At 41.9% G+C, this 23284-nt stretch overlaps 1 protein-coding gene across 3 annotated transcripts in view; it reads right to left on the bottom strand.

The window, feature by feature from the left end:
- Positions 1 to 21598, bottom strand: part of APBB2 (amyloid beta precursor protein binding family B member 2) — a 243694-nt gene extending 222096 nt beyond the window's left edge. Inside the window, exon 1 of one of the 3 annotated variants that reach the window (XM_084856916.1) lies at positions 21347 to 21598. The gene's annotated coding sequence lies outside the window, so the exon portion shown is untranslated. The remainder of the gene's footprint in view (positions 1 to 21346) is intronic. The other 2 variants (XM_084856917.1, XM_084856914.1) reach the window with 2 other exon arrangements.
- Positions 21599 to 23284: the final 1686 nt, after the last annotated feature.

Below are 23284 nucleotides of genomic sequence, written 5' to 3'. Positions count from 1 at the left end.
ACAGAGATAGACACGGAAAAAAGAAAAAAGTGTCCTCTCACCAAAGGAGCTTACAGGGGAAGGAAGAGAGAGAGAGTATTTGAACAAAATGTGCAACACTGAACACTGCATTAATCTGACAGTCATTATGTCGCCTAATAAAACGAACAATTACAAGACCACAAAGAAATCATATGCAGATATGAGGCTGAAATTGATTCCATTATACAGTATTGTGATTAGAATATAGTTTCAGGCATTGTCTCTGGCTCTGAAAAAACACATTCACAGCTATGATTTTCAGAATTCTATAAGCCTTCCAGTGTTAACTACCACCAGCCTTTAAAAAAAATAACTTGTATGATCACAAGACTGGTACTCATTTTCTTCTGTCAACACACAAAAGAGATTTCCAAAGTATTGAGGCTGCTTTTATCACGAAGATGTTTATAATTTACTTAGCTTATGTTCTGTGTTAGAACTGCAGCCAGAAATTATATGAAACAAACCAACCCCTAAGCCTGGAGAGAACAAGTTTAATGAACACACTTCTATTGCAATGGTTAGACAGACTTTCCTTTTTCCCAGCATGTTATTCTTCAAAATATGCCTTTTTAACTTGCAATTTCTCTTGTGGCTGCAGCATTATTAGATTTAATTGCATTTACATTCCCCTAAAAATAGAAATATGTGTAAGCTGACCATACATACCGTTTTAACTGGGACAGTACCGTTTTTTTCATATTTCCTGACCGTCCTGTCGTTTTAATAAAAATTATATTTATATTATATATATATATATATATATATATATATATATAGTCCCGTTTTTAATTTTTTGTAAAAAAAATTGAACGTGTTTATCACAAGGCTCTATGCTAATCAACGTATGCAGGAAAACTACTAATGTGACAGAAGAGGAAATTCCATTTACTTTATCCAGTCAGGACCAGGCTTCTTGAGCTAGCGATGATCAGACGCCACCCCCTTGCTTGTCTGCAGTGGCGGGGAATTCAAGAGGCAGTCGCTAAGCCCCATTCTGCGTGTGGGAGCCAGGAGGGTGAGTCTTACTGTTATTTCTACCATCATTCCTCCCATAGAGATTCTTTCTGCCCTACATTCAGTTTGATTTGGACTTTTCAGACTCCCGTCCCGTTTTTGTCATCTCAATATCCAGTTTTTGTCTCAAGGAAATATGGCCAGCCTAAGTATGTGTCATATTTCCACCCTACCCTTCCTTCAAAAAAATTAGGGCATAGTTAGGCCATTCTACATTAAGGCTGCAGTCTTATGCACTTTCTTGGGAGTAAGCCCACTGAATTGCCTGTAGGCATGCATATGGCTGCACTGCCAAAGTTATGGAAATAAAATATATGTTAGAAATAATTACGGGATGCAAGGTTTAGTCAATCAGGTGACTAAACCAACTGAAAACCTTTTGACCAATTGTAAATCTGACCGCAACTAATCAGGCAGTTGTTAAAAAATTACGTTTAATACAGTATTTACAAAACCCGTGACCAGCAGGTGCCATCTTAGAAGCAACATTCCCCACTGTGTGGGGGGAAAATGAAGGCATGCCTCTAATGTAGGAGTGAATGAATTAGGGCCCTCCCGATATTTTGGCCTAAAACTCCCATGATCTCCCACCATTGGCTATGCTGGCTACAGCTGATGGGAGTTTTAGGCCAAAACATCTGGATTGCCATAAGTCCTCCACCCACTCTAAGATCATGCCTGTTATAGCACATATGTGCATCATCTAAAAACAAAAGAAGTATGCTTTTTCTCTTCAGAATTATTGTTTTATTCATATGCAAACACAGGCCAACCTTACTTGATTAATTGACCAAGGTTTCTTTTCCCCCATTGGGCTAGAAATAATTTAGTTAGGGGGAGCATGATCCAGCCAGTGTTAAGCACTTTTGAGTCCAACAGCTTTTGACTGAAGAGGAAGTCTCATGGAATTCAACAGGGCTTACAAGCAGTGGAGGCTGGTGGCTCCAGTTTTAGAGGGGTGATGATTCTATTCTGGATTTTAGTTAGAACCAGCCAGAGCTTTAAAGGTGCTAAACCCATTTTGAGGATAAGGTTAAGCACCTTGGAGAAAACTTTTAGAGCTCTAGCTGGTTCTAACTAAACCACAGAATGGAATCACCACCCCTCTGAAACTGGAGCCACCAGCCTCCACTGCTTACAAGTACAAATCTTTGGTATGATTGTATCCTTTTATCACTAATTTCTATAGCACTTTTAGTATCCAAAGCACTTTACAATCAGCAATCATTACCATGCTAACTTTTGCTGATCTTATTGACAAGGCTCAATGTATTATTTACATGAATGTTACACAAATTATCACACGGATGAAAAATGCAAGCTCCTGAGAAGCTCAGCTCCCTATCTCTGGAGAAAGAGAGAAACCAGTTTTCTAGCTTTGAGGACCACAAAGATCAACGTGAAAGTAACTGTGGACTCTGCCTGATGACAGCTGAGAAGCTGGCCTACATAGAATTTCCAAAGGACAAGGGGCAGTGTTTGGGCTAATTTCCCATTTGTTACAGCATAGTGCATAAATCTCCTGTATGTGCACCACACCCGTGTTTAAAGCCCCCCTGCCCTTATACTCACATTAGTTGTTACATTTGTATACATGCAAGTTGTGTGACTGTATGAATGAGGATGTGCAGCAACAAAAGTCTTACAAGTCTTATGACGCAATTATGCTCATTTTCCAATAAGCCCGTCAAACCAGCTTTAGAGATGACTGAGATGCTGATGGAATGAAAAGCGGGGAGAGGCGGGGGAAGGAGAGATGCAGAAGTTACACTTAGGATCTTAAAGAGAAGGGCAGAAACCTGGATCAGTCCAAGGGTCCATAGTCTTCTACAATAGCTAAACAGACACTTCTGAAAAGCCCACAATAAGGGCATGCAGGCAATAGCCCTTCCCTGCTTTTGCTCCCTGCCCCTAGCAACTGATCTTCAGAGGCATTCAAACAGGAAGCACAAGGCGCTGACGTTGCTCTGTTATCTCCACAGTTATATCATTGCTACTCGGGATATCTGGTGCAGTGACATTTTAGGCAAAAGATCCTTTACAGAAACGTAGACACAGCCTTTCTTACTTGCAAAGGCTTCCAAGATTATTTCCCCAGGACAAGGAATAGCTCAGCTGCAGAACACATGCTTTGCCTGAGGAGGGTCCCGGGTTCAGTCTACTATGGACATCTTCAGTTAAAGAAGGAAGTAAGGAAAGGGGCCTTGAAAAGCCATTGCGAATCAGAGGAGACAACACTGGGTGAGAAATACCAATGGTCTGACCCAGTATACCATAGCATATAAAGATTAATAGAAGCTCATTAACACAGAAGTCATCACCAAGAAAACGCACGATCCAGTCAAAGTTAAGCAGATTTAAGACCCATCGATTTCAACAGAAGAGACTGAAATCAATGGGAATTGAGTACACTTAACTTTGGCTCAAACATGCCCTTTGTTTTTCAACATGCCCTTTGTTTTTCAAAGTTTGCCCACCTTCTGCAGCCAAGTACAAATCATAATTCTAGTTGAATTCCATGAGATCACAAGAAAAATGAAACAAGCTCCATCATAGCGTCTTTATCATTTTATTGCCAAGTCAGCCATCGCACAGAATGTGTGTGTGTCAAGGCGCGCCGAGAGGAAGTTCCACTGGCTGGCTTGTGCCAAAACAAACAGGCAAAGTCTGGAATTTGCAAAACCAAAAATAGATTCAGCTCAGTTAAAACCTTCACAGCTCATATATTTCTCACTGGCAGAGAACAAAAAAAGCCTAGCACACTGAAGCAGAAGCCTTCTTTGTAGAGGCTGATTACAGATAGCTGTCACAGTTTTACAAGAAACCTGGCATTTTGCTGAACCTGCAAGTTGAGAGGAGCCAGATGCTGTTATGGCAGAGAAACTGAGACAAAATGGGAGATGAGAAGGGATCAGAGAACCGGGGGAGGGGGGGGCAGGATTAGGCAACAGCTTCACTACCCCAAGTGAGGCAAAAAAGGCAATGGCACTGTGGGCTTGTTCACACATAACATTACACCAGCATTGCATACACAAGCCTCTGCAAGGCCAAGCCAAGCTTCAGGTTTGCATGCTCCCTCCTCCCCTCTCTTCCTGAGTTTAGTTTCACTTTCTCAGATTCCTTAACAAACTAGAGTTTGATTTTAAACAAGCCAGCAAAACGATCCAGGGTTTGTTGTTGGATTCTTTGTCAATTGACTAGAGTTTGTTTTAAACCATGATTCCTGGTTCATACATAATGACAAGCCAGACATCAGGAAAACTGGAACTAAATTTGGTGGGAGCCCTCCTCCTGGCTGAGTGGGAGGAGGGATGGGAAGTGAGGAGTGCGCAAGCCCAAAGCTTTGCTCTGGCCCACAGAGATTTGTCCATGTAACACTAAAACTTGGTTTAGCATTACATGCGAATGTGTGTAGGAGAGGGAGCTCTCACAAGTGAAAAGCAAGAGCGTTGGAATGGGCAGTATGGATTTTGGAAAGGGGATTTCTCCATTTACTGTAACAGCATACTTGTAGAAATGGCAAGCTACCTTGGGTCAGATGAAAAGAGAATAGATATAATCAGCTACATCATAAATCAGAGTGAGGAACCTTTTTCAGCACGATGGCTCTCTCTTTGGGTAGAGCTGTACTGCTACCAAGCACAACTACTAGCAGCATACCACAGGAAGGTTTCCAGTAGGGCTGCAGGAGGAGACCCAGTAAATAGGTAGTCATGGACCAACAACGGGAGCACTAGGTGGATGCAGCTGCTCCACTACCTTCATGAAGGATACATATAACCCCATGACAGCACTGTGACATGGCTGGTGCTGGCCACCATAAATAAGGGTGGTATCTCAGCTGCACTGTGTGTTAATCTCAGGAAATGTTCAGCTTTATGGGAACTTCCCAAAACAAAAAAACTCGGAGTAGATCTCCATCAGGAAATCAATGGAAAGCTCACACGCCTTTGAGAAAGGACGCATAAAAATAAATGCTTTAAAAACACACACATTAAAAATAAGAATTTTGAACATTTAAATTGGATTTTTTAAAATTTAAGTTGGATTTTTTAATTAAAAAAAAATCATACATAAAATGCTAAACTCCCTCATTTAAAAGGTAACATAATTACAACTCAGTCTAATCATAAATATGCTAAACCTTTTCCCCATTTTGGTGGTGTTTTCCCTTTTTTTCTTTTCTATATCAAGAGTGATGTTAATGATTACTGTATACTGATATGTTTTATACGATTTCCCCTCCCCCTTTGTTTTGTTGTTGTTGCTGCTGTTAGCGTTGTGTTGCAAACAAAAAGATTAATAAATAAATAAGCTAAATCTACATTTAAAATCTTATAAAAATGAAGTTATCTACCAATCAAGAGATGCAAAGTCTGCTTGTAAGAACGAAACAACATAAATAATACCGTTTTTAGTTGTACATTAACATGTCTTAGCGGTCAGATTTGCACCACTATTCAGAAAATATATGAAAAAAATTGCAATTGGAAACTTGATTTAAATCAACCTTTTTTCTTGCTGATTTAAATCAGTGATTTAAATTGCCTTGATTTCAATCAATCCATCCTGCTTTGAGATAAGCTTTACAGCTAAGGCAGCTCCAGCTGCCTTTCCTTTGGATTCAACCTTGAGATCAAGATGGGGACTCAGATGCTGGATGAGTTTGAATCTCCACTTCCTTATTCCTGGCTTCTGTAGTAGACTGCGGAGAGTACACTTCCTTATTCCTGTCACCCTGAGGAACACGTATCATCTCATGGAGATCAGTGATTGCCAAAGCAGTGGAAGTCCCTACTGGAAAAATATCCTTGCCCCATTGCTAGCTACAAAGCTGGCTCTCATTTAGTAGTGAATCTTTTGCTCCTATCTGAAACCTGCCTACTTGGCTAAAGAGGGCACAACTTCCCCTTCCTGCTGGCGCCATTATGCTATACTAGAGCAGATCTATCACATGATGTCCTTTGAAAATAGAGTATTATTACCATGCTATGGGAGGAGGCAGCTAGGCAACTGTGTTGCAGATAGCAAAGCCAAGTGCATCTGGCATTGGTCTACCTGCCACTAAACAACAAACATGGATTCAAAGAGCCACATTAGTTGTCAAAAGAACTGTGCTCCAAGGCTTGGAAGGCTAACTTACTGACACTTCCCCTTCGCCTGTTATGAAACTTGGCTGGCAAAACTACTGGTCCCAACTGCGAACTAAAAGGATTATATATAGGGAGAGGAACATGACAGAAATATTTTGAGGCAACATGGCAACCTTTCACTGGATACTTTTCTCCATAGATTAGCAGTTCACACTTTGGACAAATACCACTCTAGGTTTTCCTTGTAAATTCTGTCTTTTGCTTTCTTTTGATCCCAAATACCACCAACACATTCGATTCTATTACTCTGAGAAGCGTGGGTTCCAATCTTCACCAAATCGTCAAATTCACTGGGTGACCTTGGGCTCTCTGCCCAACCTCCCTCATAAGTCTGTCATTCGGATAAAGCAGAATAACCCACCCTATGCCACACTGAGCTACTTGAGAAGCGAATGGCTACAAATGGGACTTTCAAGTGGAGACCAAAGTCTCTGAGTATGGAATTTCCTAACCTCATGTATGGCTGGAGACCAAAGTGAAGGAATGGGGGAAGAGGGTGGATCAACTCTCATAATCAAACTTTATACTGTATTATCCTTGTGGTGGTGAAGCCTTGCTAAGCAGCAGCACATCAGGAGGAAAAGACAGAAGACAAATACTGGGCTGGAGGGAACTAGGTTACAGGAAATTGTGGAGATGGCGATTAGGAGGGGAAACAGTGCATTTGGAGGTTAGAATCAGATGTGTGAGAGAGAAAGACATGCAACAGACAGCATAGGGGATGAGGATTATTGCATGTTCTACTGATTTCTGTTGTGGTGTATGTGTATATATTTATCAAACAAAACTGTGGCTGCTGACCTCTAATTTCCATGAAACTATTCACAAAAAGGATTTTGGAGGGCTGATAAAATATGCAAACTCTTCCTACTATATGTTTCAAATATATTTTCCCTCATATTTTACCTGATTCTATGATTTCAAGAAAACAAAAAACTCAATTAGTACATCAAAATACAGAGCAATATTTAAAAATCTAACCCAAAAGTAAGAGGCAGAACTTTATACAAAAATCCTACAGCAAGATCCATAAGATATTATGATTAATGAAACAGAATCAAATCAAGGATATCAAGAGCAGGCTGAGAGCCAAGGCAATAAAAGATAAAGCCTCAGAAGATGATAAAGGCTAAATCCAGTTAATGTTAGTCAAAATTACATCCCACTGAAAGCAACAGAACAAGATGGTCAGTTTAGGCATGACTAAATGGTTCTATTTCTTTCAGTGAGGATAGGCACATAATTCTATACATCTTTCCACGGAATAATGTCTCACCAATTTAAATGGGACCTATCCCAAGTAACTGTGAATAGACTTGGTCAACAACTAGTTTTACAGGACAGTCACTTTGAGGAAAGGAAACAGGATAGTTGGTCAATTATCCACACCCACATTTATCCCACAAAGTGGACTGCCAGCAAGTTACTTCAGTTTAATAATCCCTATGCATAAGCCACTTTCTCATTGTGAATAGGAATTAAAGCAAGAAAGGATAGCACTCTTTAAAGAGGAATATGAACCTATACCCTTGAACTTTTATTCATGTAAATATGATCAGAAATAGGCCTGTTTCACCCCAGTTACCTCTACATTGGTTTTAGAAATAAGGGAAAACAGTAGGACACACACACACCCACGACTTTAAACGTGAAACCTTTAGTGGGAAAATATATCCCTCCATCAGTATTTAAGGCACTTCCTCCTGAATGACCCTACAGAAGTACCTATTCCTGTTTAAGCCAGGGGAGGGGAACTCCAGGGATCAACGGTCCTTCACAGAAAAAAATTCACCACCCCAGTTTAGATTATGGGAAAACCACCATTAGCAAACCAGAACTCCCACACACCTACCCAGTCCAAATTAGACTTTTACTACAGAAGATGTACTTGTGACAGTTTAGTAGCTTAAAATAGCTGGATCTCTGGAATTTTAATGGTTTTCTCTCAGCAACCGATAAGAAATCTCCCAAGCTAGGGCTGGATCAGTTATGCAAGCAGAGATACTTTTTTTTTTTTTTTAAATTACCACATGACATTATTAATCTATGAGAAGAAGAGACAAAAATTTAAAGACGCAGATTCCATCCTGTCATAGTATGGTTACTAGAGCGGCTCATCATTAAAGTCAAATTCTTTGTCTGTGTCAAAACTCCTTGAAATTGTCTTCTCACCGCATCCATTACATTACAATATTACTGAGAAATTTCTATCGTGGCCAGTTTTAACTGAACAAACATGTGGGTGTTAAGAGATCTTGAAGTTTCATTAAAAAACCATACAGCAAAAATCTTCCACCCCAAGATGAAAATGTGTCCCAAGGTCCTTCGAAATTAATTCCACTCAGCAGATGGTAAATTAAGATTACCATCCTGAGGCCACTTGTTTCCAAAGTTCCTTTGACAAAGATGAGACAGTGCACAACAACCCTGATTTCAGAACTTCAGCTTCAGAGTCCACTTGGGAAATGAAGCAGCAGGAAGTACATTATGCAAGCATACATATAACTTACTATTAACACTTGTTTATTTTTCCCCAGAGGCAGATGTGTGCTAGCTAGTCACCAGCATTTGAGACAAAAAAAAATTCACCGAGAATTTCAAAACAGATTTTTACTAGGGGTCACAGTGCTCCCCCCCTAACTTTTCACACAGGTTATTATTGCTCATGAGCAGGGCACCTATACCTCTGGCCAGCTCATTGATTCTACATAATCAGCGTGCCAGTGTGGTGTAGTGGTGAGAGTGCTGGATGGGGAGACGGGAGATCAAGGTTCTAGTCCCCACTCAGCTATGGAAGCTCACTGGGTGGCTTTGGGCTGGCCCAAAGAGTCACAGACTCTCAGCCCAAACTACCTCACAGGGTTGTTGTTGTGAGGATAAAATGGAGAGGAGAAGGTAATGTAAGCTGCCTTGGGTTCTTTGCAAGAGGAAAAAAGGCAGGATATAAATGCAATAAATAAATAAAGGCATTTGGAGTTTTGTTTTTGTTTGCTGGCATGATAAATTCACTGAATAAAGATGTGCAACACAGATAAACATTACTCAGTACACATAGAACTGGAAAAACATGAAAAAGCAGGGAGCAAAAGAGTTGTCAACATGCATTCTTAAGCAGTTGCTCTTATGAATCTTATAAATGTATTTGTTATATATTAAATCTTTCATTATATGTGTGCGTGAATCTTGTGCCATGTCGATAACACTATATATTTGCTCATTGGTTCTACATAACGAGCAGGCACTGCTGTGGGAAACATTGGTGTTCTTTGCAGAATTTTATTTATTTATTTTATTTTATTTATTTATTTCATTTCTATACCACCCAATAGCCGAAGCTCTCTGGGCGGTTCACAAAAAATGAATGAAGTGTGGAATAAAAGTGTATTCTTGTTAAATGCCTTTGTATGTATCTCTAGGAAACCCAGAGATTTCTTCATCATGTGTAAATGAGTGTTTAAACGTGTTTTAACATGCATGTATTACTACCACACTTTGTGCGTTTACTGTAGACAACACTGGTGTAAAATTAGCATATTTGGTGTAATGTTGTAGAGCTACTCTGAGTGATTATTGTTACAAATAATTAAATGCTCCCAATTACAACATATGTACTAAAATAAGGGATAGCTGCCCATTGTTGATAACACTGCAAAATTATGAGATTTTTTTTAATCACCAAAATAATCTCTTAAAAGACATTGAGCTTGATCCAAATTAAGTCAGTTGCACTTAACTCACATTGAAATAAATGGGACTTAAGGCATGACTAACTTTTCATGCTTATTTTAATAGGACCCCACTGCAACTAACTTAAACCGGATCCAGTGGGGATTTTGGCCATGTTAGCTTTAATGTAACCTTTAACATAGCCAAAGTGGGCCTTATGAGAACAACATTCTAATACAAGGATCATGGCACTATTACAATCTGGGAAAGCACAATGAGAAGTGGAAACCAGAAGTTATTTGTCTAGGTTTAATAACTCCATAAGAAGATATCCTCTCCCAAGAACACTAGTTAATGGAGAAGAAGAAAATAAAGGATTGTGCAGGATTCTAGATCAAATCTGTAATTAGCGAAGGTAATAGGTTCACATCCACAAAATGCCCAGAAGCTACTCTGTAGGTTTTCTATTAACTTCTTTGATTGCTTCTAATTCTTCCTGAAGTATTCTGAAAGCAACTATGTAGGTAACACACACTTTTTTTTATTAAGCCACAAAGCCCACTATATAGATTAGAAATCAATGACAAATCTCATTAAATGACACAGTCTATCAAAGATGAATTACAGGGTTCCTACATTCTAAATAAATAGGGCAGGCATCGTTGGGAACATGAAGTACTAGAAGTCAGACATAGACCTCAGAAAACTAGACATGATGTGGGAGACATATAAACCCTTTCCCAACTTTTTCCTAAAAACTGAAATACAGTTGTGGGGGCTCAATCCTTTTCAGGCTGTTTTTTTTCAATCAGATATTACAATCCAGCCGCTTTTTTCTCCCATGATAATTTTGATCAGAAGAGCAGCATAGGGTGGGGTTAAGCCACTCCTCTTTCCTTACTGATGTGTGAAATTTGCAATGGCATTTCAGTTTGGGTTTTGGTTTGTTTTTTTAAAGTGTTGGGAGACCATTTCTCAATGTCACATCTAGTTTGTCCTCAGACTACATACTGTGCTGTTATTCCATTGAGATTGGCTTAAGCGGCCAGTAAATCATTTCCCATCTCTCTTTATTGAGTCCATAAAGCCCCTTTTTATGTTGCAAACGGTATCACTCCACCAGTAATACTCCACCAGTATTTCATCTTTTCTGCATTTGCAATTACATCCTACATTTGATTTGGAATTTTCAACATTCTATCAATGCCTTCTAATTTGATTAGTAGCCCTTTCTTCCACCCCCAAGATCAGTACAACACTTTAAACATTAGTTATTGACAAGGGATATATGTATGAAAGATCTTTCAAAGTCTTTTTGAGTATTTACTCCTTTTTCTTCAGAGCTTCTGCTTTCCCTTTTTAAAATCTGTAATTAGATGCAAGGTCAGCTCAACTGTAATTCAAACACTCAGTGCTAATCCACTGGAAATTACTGATATGTAACTCAGGGGTGGGAAACCTCATGTTCGGGGTCCCAATCTCACTCACCTAGGGTCCCCAGATGGTCATGCCCCCTTTCCCTGGCCTCAATCCTTTTTTTGCCAACCACTAATCATTTGCCAGTTTCCTGACTTTTGCATGTTCCCCCACCCATCCATTCTAAAAGGTTGAAATAGCCTCTCCTAAGGCTTAGTTACTGTCAATAAGAGCTTTAGGGCACAATCCAATGCATGTTTAGACATAAAAAAGTCCTATAATTCCCAGCATGTGCCAGCCAACCATGATGGCTGGGACATGCTGGGAGTTGTAGGACATTTTTTTCTGTCTAAAGATTGTGCCCTTAAACTACAATATGCTAGGGTTTAAAAGAAAAATTGGTCCCTCCTACTTTGCCTTTGTCCCTTCCCACCACTGGAATTCAGCCCCTGAGAGCTTCTCTGAAATTGAATTCAGCCCTCAAGCTGAAATAGGTTCCCCACCTCTGATGTAACTATTAGAGCCATTTATCTTATTGTGAAAATAGCACTTGCGAACCTGCTTCACAACTTTTTATCTTCATTGTCATATGAATAAATACTTTCCCCTCCTTTTGAACGACTTTCAGATTTCTATGGAAGGTTCTACTGTGTTAGGATCTGGTCACCCACTCAGTACATAGCCCACCAACAACATAAGAGCCAACATGGAAGTGCCTTCCCTTTAAAATATGGCCACAATCCAAAATCCATATGCAAGATTTTAAATGTAATTCAGTTCAATGGGACTTGTAAGAACGGAAAGGGCTGTAGAATTATTTCCTCTTTTCTCCCTTAAAACCTTCACCACAGGGAATTATGTAGCCAATGTGTGAATGGTGGTTTCAGGATAAAGAATTCATTTTGCCCCAAGAACGGCCTGAAAGTAAATGATGCAGCTCCTGTGCTGAAGCCAAGCTTGGGCTTCACCAGTGCCTGGATGAGAGACTGGTGCATATGGGCTTCAAATTCTCCTTGGATGACGTGTGGAATATAGTAATATCAAATATGCACCTCTTCCATATGAACTCTCCTTGAAAACTTAAAATACACCAAGAAACCAGTCTGACCTACAAGGATTTAATCAGTGCACATTTCGCCTTGGGGCTTGCCAAGGGAAGCTCTACATCCTACGGCTCCCTGGAATGACCACACCTATTCAAAACTTACAGTCTAATACAGTATTTATTGGAAGAAGTAGATACCGTTACAGGGCTGGTGGTTACTTTGCCCCAGCCCTCAGTAGGCCATGCCTCCACATTCAAGGTTCCAAATGTCTCCTGCCCTACGCCATCTGCCTCCAGATCTCCTCCACCAAGGGATCTTCTCCTCACCCCACTCCACCATGGGATTTGGATGCCCCCTGCCTTTGTGCCAGTGTTTAGGCCTTGTGCAGGCCTGGTGTGGTTCGCCATGCCCTCTGCACCGCTCTGCAGAGCAACCCACTCTTGTAGCTCTGGGCCTCAACTTTTCTAGCCCCCATGCCGCCTCCTCCTCCCGCTCCCTGTCCTCCAACTCCAATCTCTCCTGTTCATGTTCTTTCCAGTCCATGCACAGTCCGTCTCTTATTTCCTCTGCCTCCCAGCTCCATCCTTCCCCTGGGCTTCTTCCCCCACCCCGATGGAAGGCTCTAGAGTTCCTTTCCTGGAATGCCCACAGCACAAGATATTTTTGCAACACATCCTGGATCAGTTTAGATTAACAATGTAATCTAAAATAATTTTACAAACTATTTTAGATGTTTTCATTTGTGTTCATGACATTAAGAAAAAACAGTAATTAGGAAAATGAGTTGCTTTGCATTTTTGATCAATATTCCAATCTAGAAAGAATCCAGAATTAATTATAGGGCACAAATATCCTTGCACAGTTATTAGCCTGATCCACTCTTGATTATGCACCTGTTGTGTAACATCCAATATGCATTAGGAGTCTTATTTTAAAACCTGACACATGCATACCAGTAAAATAATCCAGATTAAAGACTTCCTCTGTGCTTCCTGGAGCAGAGTTTAGCAGCTTCTCAGGAAAGATACAATATAAGAAAGAAAGTTATCGAACAGAAATTAGGAACTTTAAAAACATCCATTCTAAATGTGCATATAACCAAATGCCAGTAATTAAACCAAGTTTATATCATGTTTTATTCTTTTATTACATTTGAAACTTCCAGGTGTTATTCAGCTGAGGCATATTCAATAAATGCATCTTCCAGGAAAGGACTTAAAGATGTATTTGCCTGTTTTATTTTTTATCAGATGAGTTCTGCATATCTCAGAAATTCATAAAAGGAACGGAATGGAGTGGGAGGGGAATCTGCCACTATAGCATTGACTGACTGAACAAAGAAAACATCTTTTTTCATTGTCTTTTGGTGGGTTGCATTTCTGGACTTTATAGCCTTATCGAGCCTACACTCTTGCCTGCCTGTCCCATCCTGCTGCCTGAATTCCAACTCATAGACTAGAGCCAAAACTACAATTAGGCATAGGGGCCACATATGTTTCACAGAGGCACTCTCTTGTGCTTTGGACTAGATTTGTAGCATACTTGCCAAAACAACTGGCTCTAGGACAGCCACAAGCAACATCAACCAAGCCTTTGCTTCATCTTTAGATGCCTTCACATGACTAAGGCTGGTGATTTGACATACAACTGATTCATCACGTCAACTTCCCTTTCTTTTGATGGGCACAGCCTGCATGTGATTAAAATACTTAATCCACAACAATTATATCCTGTATTTTATTCCCTGTAGTTAGGGAAAGCTTGGACAACTTTTCTTCATTTGTGATAAGTTGGGCTGTAATGGCAAAGTCTGAGAACCCCTAGTGGTGCGTTCTACTTCATGGTATGTATTAGGACAAATCAGGAGTGTTGGGTGGTGTAGGATGCAGGTGGTGAGCTAATAAAAATACTTACTACAGGGAATGCATTGCACCTGTGCTTCTCAGGTTTGAGTAATGGTTATCATAGACACTGCAGGGCAGATGGTAAACACACCATGTGCCACCACAGAAATTAAGATCAGCCAGAATATTTGGCCACAAGACAGTGATTTGTCAAAAGTCATCTGGCAATTCTGGTTCTGAAAAAAAGGACTGACTTTAAACAGGCTTTTGCAGGTGTGTAGGGGCCAGATCCCCATTCAGTCATTTATTCTTTCATTATCTTAAGCTTTTATTTTATTGTATTGATTATCAAAAGCATTTGAATTACATAAAGGCACTCAGGTGCCTCTGGAAGTAAAAGAAAAAGAAAAATTGACAACAGAAAAGTTTCTTAGGGAGCAATTCTATGGGTTGCGCCCTGGGTACTCGTAAGCCCCCAAACTTAGAGGCTTACTTGTATCCAGCACAGAGCAAGAGGCGCCTTGTGCCTCCCACGCTGCATTCCTGCTAGACAAGTGATTTTGCCTGTATAGCAGGGGCTTCAGGGAGGGTCAGGGAAGGAGGCTGGGGCAGTGGTAGGAAAAGGCGTAAACCAGCTACCCCAGTCTCCTCCCCTCCCATAGGAATGCCCCCTTTTCCCCAACTCTGCGCTCCCTTTACTGAGTGCAGAAAGGTAGCAGGCACGGTTCTCTCCACAACGGCTATGATGGGGAGGGGGCAGGAAGCACGGTTTTCTGGGTCCACGCTCAGAGCGCTGTCTTCAAGCTCAGATACAGGAAACCAAACAATACTATGTCCCTCCAGATGCTGTCAAGGGACATAGGATTACTCCCTTATTCATCTATCTGCTTTGGCTGTTCCTGAATCTTTACTGAACTGTTGTGTTTCTAGCCAATGCACCTTCACTTCAGCACATTCCAGTAATGTCTGGATCCACCCTGTTCATTTCCTAAGTATGGGAACTAGTAGATTAGTCACCCTCCAGTTCTCCGCTTTCCTGTGTTTTTGTGAAAAGCAATATTATGGACTAGGGGCAGTACAATCTCCCTTGTTACTTCCTTTTTAATTGTGAAATACAAGTCATCTAGTAGATTGTGAACCTCTAATAGTCCCATTGACTAGGCTTGCTCAGGTGTAACAGCAATCTTTTAATATGTGACCTCCCCACACACGGAACAATAAATCTGTCCCCTAGATGTTCATTCTGATTTCTTGTGAAAATATGCTCACTCAAATAATTCCTTTTAAGCTTGACTTTTATAAAATAACTTCACTTTCCTTTGTTGCTCCTATTGTGACTTGACTGGTTTTCTCTTTTCTGTCTTAAAGATTTTATTACTTTGCCCTTCAATTTGGTGGTGGGGGGGTTGTTTTTGTTTTTACTTTTAACGACTGAATAATTGTACCATTCAATGTATAAACCATAGGAGACTGGCATCTGAAGAGAAAACACCACTTGCTACATTATTCTAAATTGGCCTGAAGAAGGACCTGTGTGTGGTCTGAAACACATTGGAATTTTTTTCATTGAATAAAACATTCCTTTCGTCTACTCCCTTGCGTTTGGCTTTTTGGCATTCCTCATGGGGTTCCCTTTTTGTTGGCTTTGGGGTTTGCTGGGGCTGAGAGGGCCAGGCAGGTAGAAGGCTCAGGCACTTGCAAAACATCCTGCATTGCACCATAGTATAGCAAAGTTGTTGACTAGGCCATTAACTTCTATAAGCCCAGTTGGCACTAGACACCCAGAAGGTAGTGATCCAACAGTAAGCTTTAAGAGATGCTGGAATCACATGGGAGAAAACTCTATTAACAATAATTGTTCCGTGATAACCACTGTACTCATCCAAGCCATCATGATGTGATACTTGCAGTTCTCACATGAAACACCTCTGAGCTTGCAACTGTGAAGGAACCCAATGTTTAGGGCTCCCATTTCAAGTTCAGGCAGCTGTATCAACTTTCCACTCTGCCAACTTCATCTGCATTAAATATCTGCTACCCAGCAAGTATCTCTTGAAGTTGAAAAGATGTGGGGGTGAGGGAGGGAGAATACAGAGGAAGGTACTTCATAACTAGTCAGAGAACAAACTATTTTAAAAAGTGTCAAGGCACTCAAGAGAAATTGATCTCCTGGACAGACAACAATCAGGTGGAAAGCACCCATGTGACTGGTGCTGCCCATGTGGTCCAGTATTCATACTGCTGTGGAGAAGAATCTTGCCATGAGAAAATGGCTTCCATGCTATTGGAAGTACAAATGAATGATGCCTAAGTCATCTGCTTACTCGTGGTACTTACACACAGTTCCAGAATAGTGTGGCTTTACTGAGTTGAGAGTTCTCTTTCAAATATAAGTCCAAGTTTCCTTTCTCTGTCTTACCAATGATTTAAGGCCTTCCCAACCTGGTACCCTCCAGATGTTTTGGATACAACTCCCATCATCCCTTACCATGCTGGCTAGGGCTGATGGAAGTTGTAATCCAAAACGAGAGAGCACCAGGTTGGGGAGTGCTTCTATGTGCTTATTCATGAACTGCCAGTGACTGCAGCCATTTGGGGGGGAAAACATTTGGAGGAAGGATCAGTATTACAACAGAGTTACATAAGACTGCAATAAATGTCTTCTATTCATAACACTTGATACATTTATTTAAGAAGCTTTTAAAAATAATTATGTATTTAGCATTGCATGACATAACTCAAGTTGTGATTTTCTGAACTTGGCCAATTAAATACTCAATGTGGTATCTGCCTCAGCCATCACTTGAGCGACTGGATTTGACTGGTTCATAATAACGGGTTTAGTCAAACCACGCCAAAGTCAGCCTAAATTGTTATAATGGTATCCTATGTATAATGTTATAATGTTGTTATAATGTTGTTATAATGTTGTTATAATGTTGTTATAATGGTAACCTATGGTATCTGGGACAGTGTCCCTATGGGCCACAGGCAATGGTGGAATCCCTTTCCACCCATGGAGAAGGAGGTCTGCAGGCTGAGGATGAAGTCCACTGTCAAAAGCCTCCTTTCTTGGGTGGCAGAAAGATCTGCCACCATTGCTCCTCCACCATCAAGGTTCCAATGGAGGTAGAGGCTGATAAGGGGCGTTTTGGGGAGAGGCCTTGGATCCACTAGATCTAAGGCCCTGCTGTTCCCCTGAAAAGGAGGAAAAAACTACACCAGCCTTGAAGCTGGCATGGTAGCCTTCCCTCTCACTGGGAGCAACAAAATATTTTTTAAAAATCCACCCACACCTTGTGCCATGCCTGGCACAAGCCCAGTAGGGAGTTGGATTCAATGGTACTTCTGCCACAGATTCTCCCTTGTCCACCCTATAGGGCTGCACTGACAGTGAGATCTGGTGATTTCACAGAAAATGTTCTTCAGTCTTGAAAGACATAAAAGATGAGGAGCATTGTATATTATGCAATAATTCTACCAACCACTGGTACATCATATTTTCACCCTTATAGCAGATGCAGTGGACTGCCAGTTTCTCCCCCTCTGGAAGCTTTATATCCTACTTTTATTCTGAATGCAACCCCCCCTCCCCCCGCCCAAGATTATAGTTGAGACCTACCACTAATAGTTGAGGTACACCATACTTTGCGGCGGGAGGACAGACTTTGCCTGAAGAACAAAATGTTTTTCATGGGCTCCTACACAAGAATTTAAGGACATAGGGTTGTGCATCACAGAAATGACACACTATCAGTGCAATCTAATACATGTCTACTCAGAAGTAAACGTCACTGAGCTTAGATAAATGTGTATATAGTATTGCAGTTTAAGTCTGCACAGAATTTCTACAGGTAGTCACACTGTGCCTTTGTCAAAACTAAATGATAGGTATTGACTAGATGATATAGTGCATGAGCTAAAAAAAAAAAAAAGCCATTAAAAATAGCTGCCCAGTGCTTCCTCTTAATATAGTATAATCTACTCAAAATTAACTGTAAGAGTTTATATAACCAGGAATTCCTATTGAATAACTACATTCAGTTCAATGTATTTGTCACCACCCTACAGAATAGACATAGTTACATCAAATGTGAAGACTACAAAAGTAACTTAAGGAGAAATAAACATAGCCTTAAGTAATCTTTACTAGTGTTTATTAGTAAAACAAGAGCGTTTTAAAGAGCTTTTAAAAAAAAAGAGCTTTAGAAAAATCAGTAATTTCTAAGTAGCATCTTACACACATTATGAAATCATACGAAAATAATAAAATGCAAGACACCCAGAAAATATCACATTTTTTGGAAGGAAAAATAAGCGAACAAGTGGACTGCACAACAGCCACATAAGAGCGAGAGCAGGCCATACACCAACTGCATCTACAGGGCTCCAGATTTCTCCTATATGCACAGTGGTATCATAATTTTGGGGTAGGTTGTCTATTGAAACCAGAAATGGCTTGCACACTCCATGTAGCCCCACAAATCGTAGGGTAATTAACCCACAATGTGACATGAGAACCAGGTCATTGGGATCTTTTAGTTAATATCTGTATACCACTTTACAACAATTATTCACAAAGCAGTTCATGGGGGGAAGCAAGGGACAATACCAATAAAATCAATCCAATCAATAAAAACAGACTAAATAGAAGCAAAAGAAATTTGAAGATCCCCAAACAGCCATCTCAGTTGACAAACACCTCACTCAAAAAGTTGTGCTTGTGGCCAGGCTTGAAGGGTGGGGGGGGGGGAGGCATTATATATAATTGTAGAACAGCAAACATTTAAATACTAGTTGGAAGGACAGATAATGAAGCTGAAGCTCCAATATTTTGGCCACCTAATGCGAAGAGAAAACTCCCTGGAAAAGACCCTGATGCTGGGAAAGACTGAAGGCAAAAGGAGAAGGGGACGGCAGAGGATGAGATGGCTAGATAGCATCACGGATGCAATGAATATGAACTTGAGCATGCTCCAGGAGAGAGCGCAGGACAGGAAGGCCTGGCGTACTATGGTCCATGGGGTCACGAAGAGTCGGACACGACTGAACGACTGAACAACAACAACTAATAAGTACATTTATTTAAAACATATATTTTATTAAAGTGCTTGAGTGCCCACATGTTTGCCAATCTACCCATGTGTCTTTGCATTAATTGGCCTGAAAACCGGAAGCAGATTTTATGTTTAATGCACATATATACTGGACCTTAAGATCATCAACCAAAACCCTTCTCCACATGACCCTGCCTAATGAAGGATGATGAGTGGCCAGAGGAGAGAAGGTCTTTCAGGTGGTGGCGCACAGGTTTGTCCAGCATAAGCTCTCCAGAAAGGCTTGCCCAGAGCCCACAGTCTTTTTGGTGCCAGGTAATAACCTTTTTATTCTTCCAGGCTTTTAAAATTTTAAGATCTTTTATTTATGTTTTTCTAGTTCTACCCCACCTTTCTATCAAAAAATGGCATTCAAGGCAGCTTACAGACATGCTGTATAAACGTTTGTTGCCGCTGGCTTTATTCTTCTTAGTTTTTATATTGTGGTTGGCTTTATTCTGTTTATTTTCACTTGTTGTTTAAAATTTTATAGTTCTAAAAATTCTATTTTTAGCCACACAGAGAACATCTGTTATTGGCAACATATATGTTTTGTTAGTTAATTAATTAATTTGAGGTAAATGTGGCATGATATTGACTGCATCTTTTTCCTTTTAAATCTGCATATGCTAGAGGTCTTTTTTTCTTTCTTTTTTGTTAAATGAAATCTAAAAATATCCTTGACTATGGTCCTGGATCTTTGTTCTCTAAATAAAAGACAAATACTGACTGTGCCTTCTAGAAGTCATTTCCTTCCACAATCGCCTTGCTGTTTAAACCGTAACTCAACCTGTATTTTGCAGTCTCTGCAACATCCTTGTGTTCCCTGATGTATATGGTCACAATCTACTTGTTCCTCTGGGGTGCCAAGGGGATTACAGTACACCAAAGGCTAACAAATCAACAGGCCTTTGGCTAAATTACAATGGCTTACCATTTCCCCTTATTTGAAAATTAACCATTTTTTCCCTTCACGCCTTCAGCATTTCATCTGTTAATCTCAACCCATGCCCTCAAAGGGGCAGAGTAAGTGCCTGTCACCAGAAGACATCATCTATCAGATCTTCTGACAGCACATCATAGTACAACCATGTATCTCTGTAAGGGTGTCCCTAAGGATGGAGCATAATGTCCGTTGAGGTAGCGTAGCCCCCTCTCACGCACACACATGCAAAGATGAGGAAAGAAAGAGAACCAACTACTAAAGCATCCAAGAGAAACAGAATGCTGGTAGTGTATGACAGCGACAGTGTGAATGCCAACACTGATAATGCCAATATGTTTCACTAGGCCTTATGAGAGATGCATGAACTGCAGCCAGGCAAAAGGTTATGATAATAGATGGCCACGGGAAAATATCAAAAAGGAACAGCAAGGAAAGAGGAATGTGCAGAACAGGGCCCAAGCCATTTCCCACCTCCTCCCCTTATACATCCCTCCTTATTTCTCCAGAGGCTATCCACCTTCTTCCTGCTACGGTATCCTGACTCCTTCCTTCCAGTCCCTGATTAGCATTGTTCCCTGACTTTTCACTTGCGCTGGGTCCCCCACCAACACACACACACACACACACACACACACACCGGTCCGGAGACCAATGCGGATCACACAGCCTACATTCCCCCTGGCGCTTGCTCCTCGCAACTCAAGACCCGCGGCTGCAATTGTCGCTCAGAAGGACATTTCTTCCTGAAACCCATCACCACCGTCGCAACTTCCCCGACTCCCAACACAGCTGGCGGACCCATGGGAAAGCCTCGCGTGGTCCCCGCAGGAGCTATCTCTCGTCTGAGTAGGACAACTCCCCTCCCTTTCCGCAGGTCTTCATCCATCCTCCCTCCCTCAGCCACCGCCGCAACGAGGTGGACACGTCGAATCCGGCACCGCTGCTGCAGATGTGGCAGCTGGCGGAGACAGATGTGCCTTCCCGCATTCCATACGGGGAGGGGGACAGCAGAGCCAGCCCCATCGCCGCCTCCTTTACACTCACTCACTCGCCCGCCCTGCCCCAGGGGAATGAATCCACAGGCAAAAAACGATGAGGCCACTCCGGCACCTGGAGAGACTCACGCCCCAGCCAGACTTACCCCCCAAGCGTCCCCCCTCTGCGCCTGCAGCCACCCGCTCGCTCTTTTTCTCTTCACCTGAGACGGCTACTGCTGCCGCCGTCGCCCACCCAAGCAGCCTCCGAGCCCAACTGCGGGATGTAGCCAACCTTCCGGAAACGCTTTCCCAGCCTCCTGCGCTTTCCCCAGGAAATAATTCCGGCCTCTGGCGGCTCTTGCTGCTGCTGCTGCTGTGGCTGCTGTGGCGGCGACAGCTCCTCCTCTCCCTCCTCCCAAAGCAGAGTTGGGAAACAAGGCAAGCGGGAGTCGGGAAGCGAGGCTGGCTTGAGGGAGAGGGCGACGTCCTCTGGCCACTGCCGAGCCTTGCAAGGAGAGGTTGCGGATTCGGGCGCAGCCTGGTTGCCCAACTGTGGATTTTGGATTCTCTCCCCCACCCCCGCCCGCTCCCAATGGACAAGGGTGGCTGTCTTTGGGTTGTTCGTTTTTGTTTTCTTCTTTAATTTAAGGGGGTTGTTCGAAACGTAAACTTTTTGGGAGAAAGAGCCTAGCCTTTATGTCCGAGGTTTCCTCACCGAACTGTCTACTTTTAAGAAGGGGGGGGGGGAGAATTCCAAAATTTCATCTGCTTTACTACGGTTTCATTTTCTACCTCATAAAAAACGACGAACATACACGTGTCTTATACGCTGGTGGTTTATGTTTTGTATATGAGTCAACACAATTTCTGCCAAGGATATGCTCTTTTGCTCCTATATTTCTTTCTCTTCCCACCCCCTCTGTGACTGTATTAGAATCTAATTCAATAGATCAGTATCAGGGATGGGAAACCTTTGGATCCAGCCCACCATGGCCTCACCTTGACTCTTCCCCACACAAGACAATTAGGCTTAGAAAAAAAGGTCCCATTGGTCTGAATGGGTCCTTTTTTCCTAAGCCTAACTGTTGTGTAGGGATATGCTTTTCAGGTGGGTGGGGTGGCAGCAGAGGACAGAAGGGTTAATCTCCGTAGTGCTGACTCCAGACTGTCCACCCGTAGTATGCAGCCCCCCAAAGTGTTACCCTCCTGAGGGAATCACTCCTGAGATACAAATTCATATATGCCACTAATTTCCAAGGTGCTGTCACAATTCAGCATAACCACAACCCAGGATGGGGCTGCACAGCTAAAAGGGTGGAGCTATGAATAGTGGAGACAGTATTAGCCCTGCTCTATAACTGGATTCACTAGGGACAAGGAGAAGCAGGTTTATCCTCCCCCACTGAGTGTGTTCCTTTTGTTGTTGTTCAGTCGCTTTGTGACTTCATGGATCAGCCCACGCCAGAGCTTCCTTTGTTGTTGTTGTTCAGTCGTTCAGTTGTGTCCGACTCTTCGTGACCCCATGGACCATAGCACGCCAGGCCTTCCTGTCCTGCGCTCTCTCCCGGAGCGTGCTCAAGTTCATATTCATTGCATCCGTGATGCTATCTAGCCATCTCATCCTCTGCCGTCCCCTTCTCCTTTTGCCTTCAGTCTTTCCCAGCATCAGGGTCTTTTCCAGGGAGTTTTCTCTTCGCGTTAGGTGGCCAAAATATTGGAGCTTCAGCTTCATTATCTGTCCTTCCAATGAGCAGTCAGGGTTGATTTCCTTTAGGATGGACTGATTTGACCTCCTTGCAGTCCAAGGGACTCGTAAGAGTCTTCTCCAGCACCACAGTTCGAAAGCATCAATTCTTCGGCGCTCAGCCTTCCTTATAGTCCAGCTCTCACAGCCATACATTACTACTGGGAAAACCATAGCTTTGATTAGACGGACCTTTGTCGGCAAGGTGATGTCTCTGCTTCTTACTATGCTGTCTAGGTTTGCCATAGCTTTCCTCCCAAGGAGCAAGCGTCTTTTAATTTCATGGCTACAGTCATCGTCTGCGGTGATCTTGGAGCCCAAGAAAGTAAAATCTGTCACTGCTTCCATTTCTTCCCCT

The sequence above is a fragment of the Heloderma suspectum genome, chromosome 5 (genome assembly GCF_057233095.1).
Source record: "Heloderma suspectum isolate Gila_16-S chromosome 5, 16-S_ref, whole genome shotgun sequence".
Taxonomy (NCBI): Eukaryota; Metazoa; Chordata; class Lepidosauria; order Squamata; family Helodermatidae; genus Heloderma; species Heloderma suspectum.
This window is presented reverse-complemented; position numbering and strand designations above follow the sequence as displayed.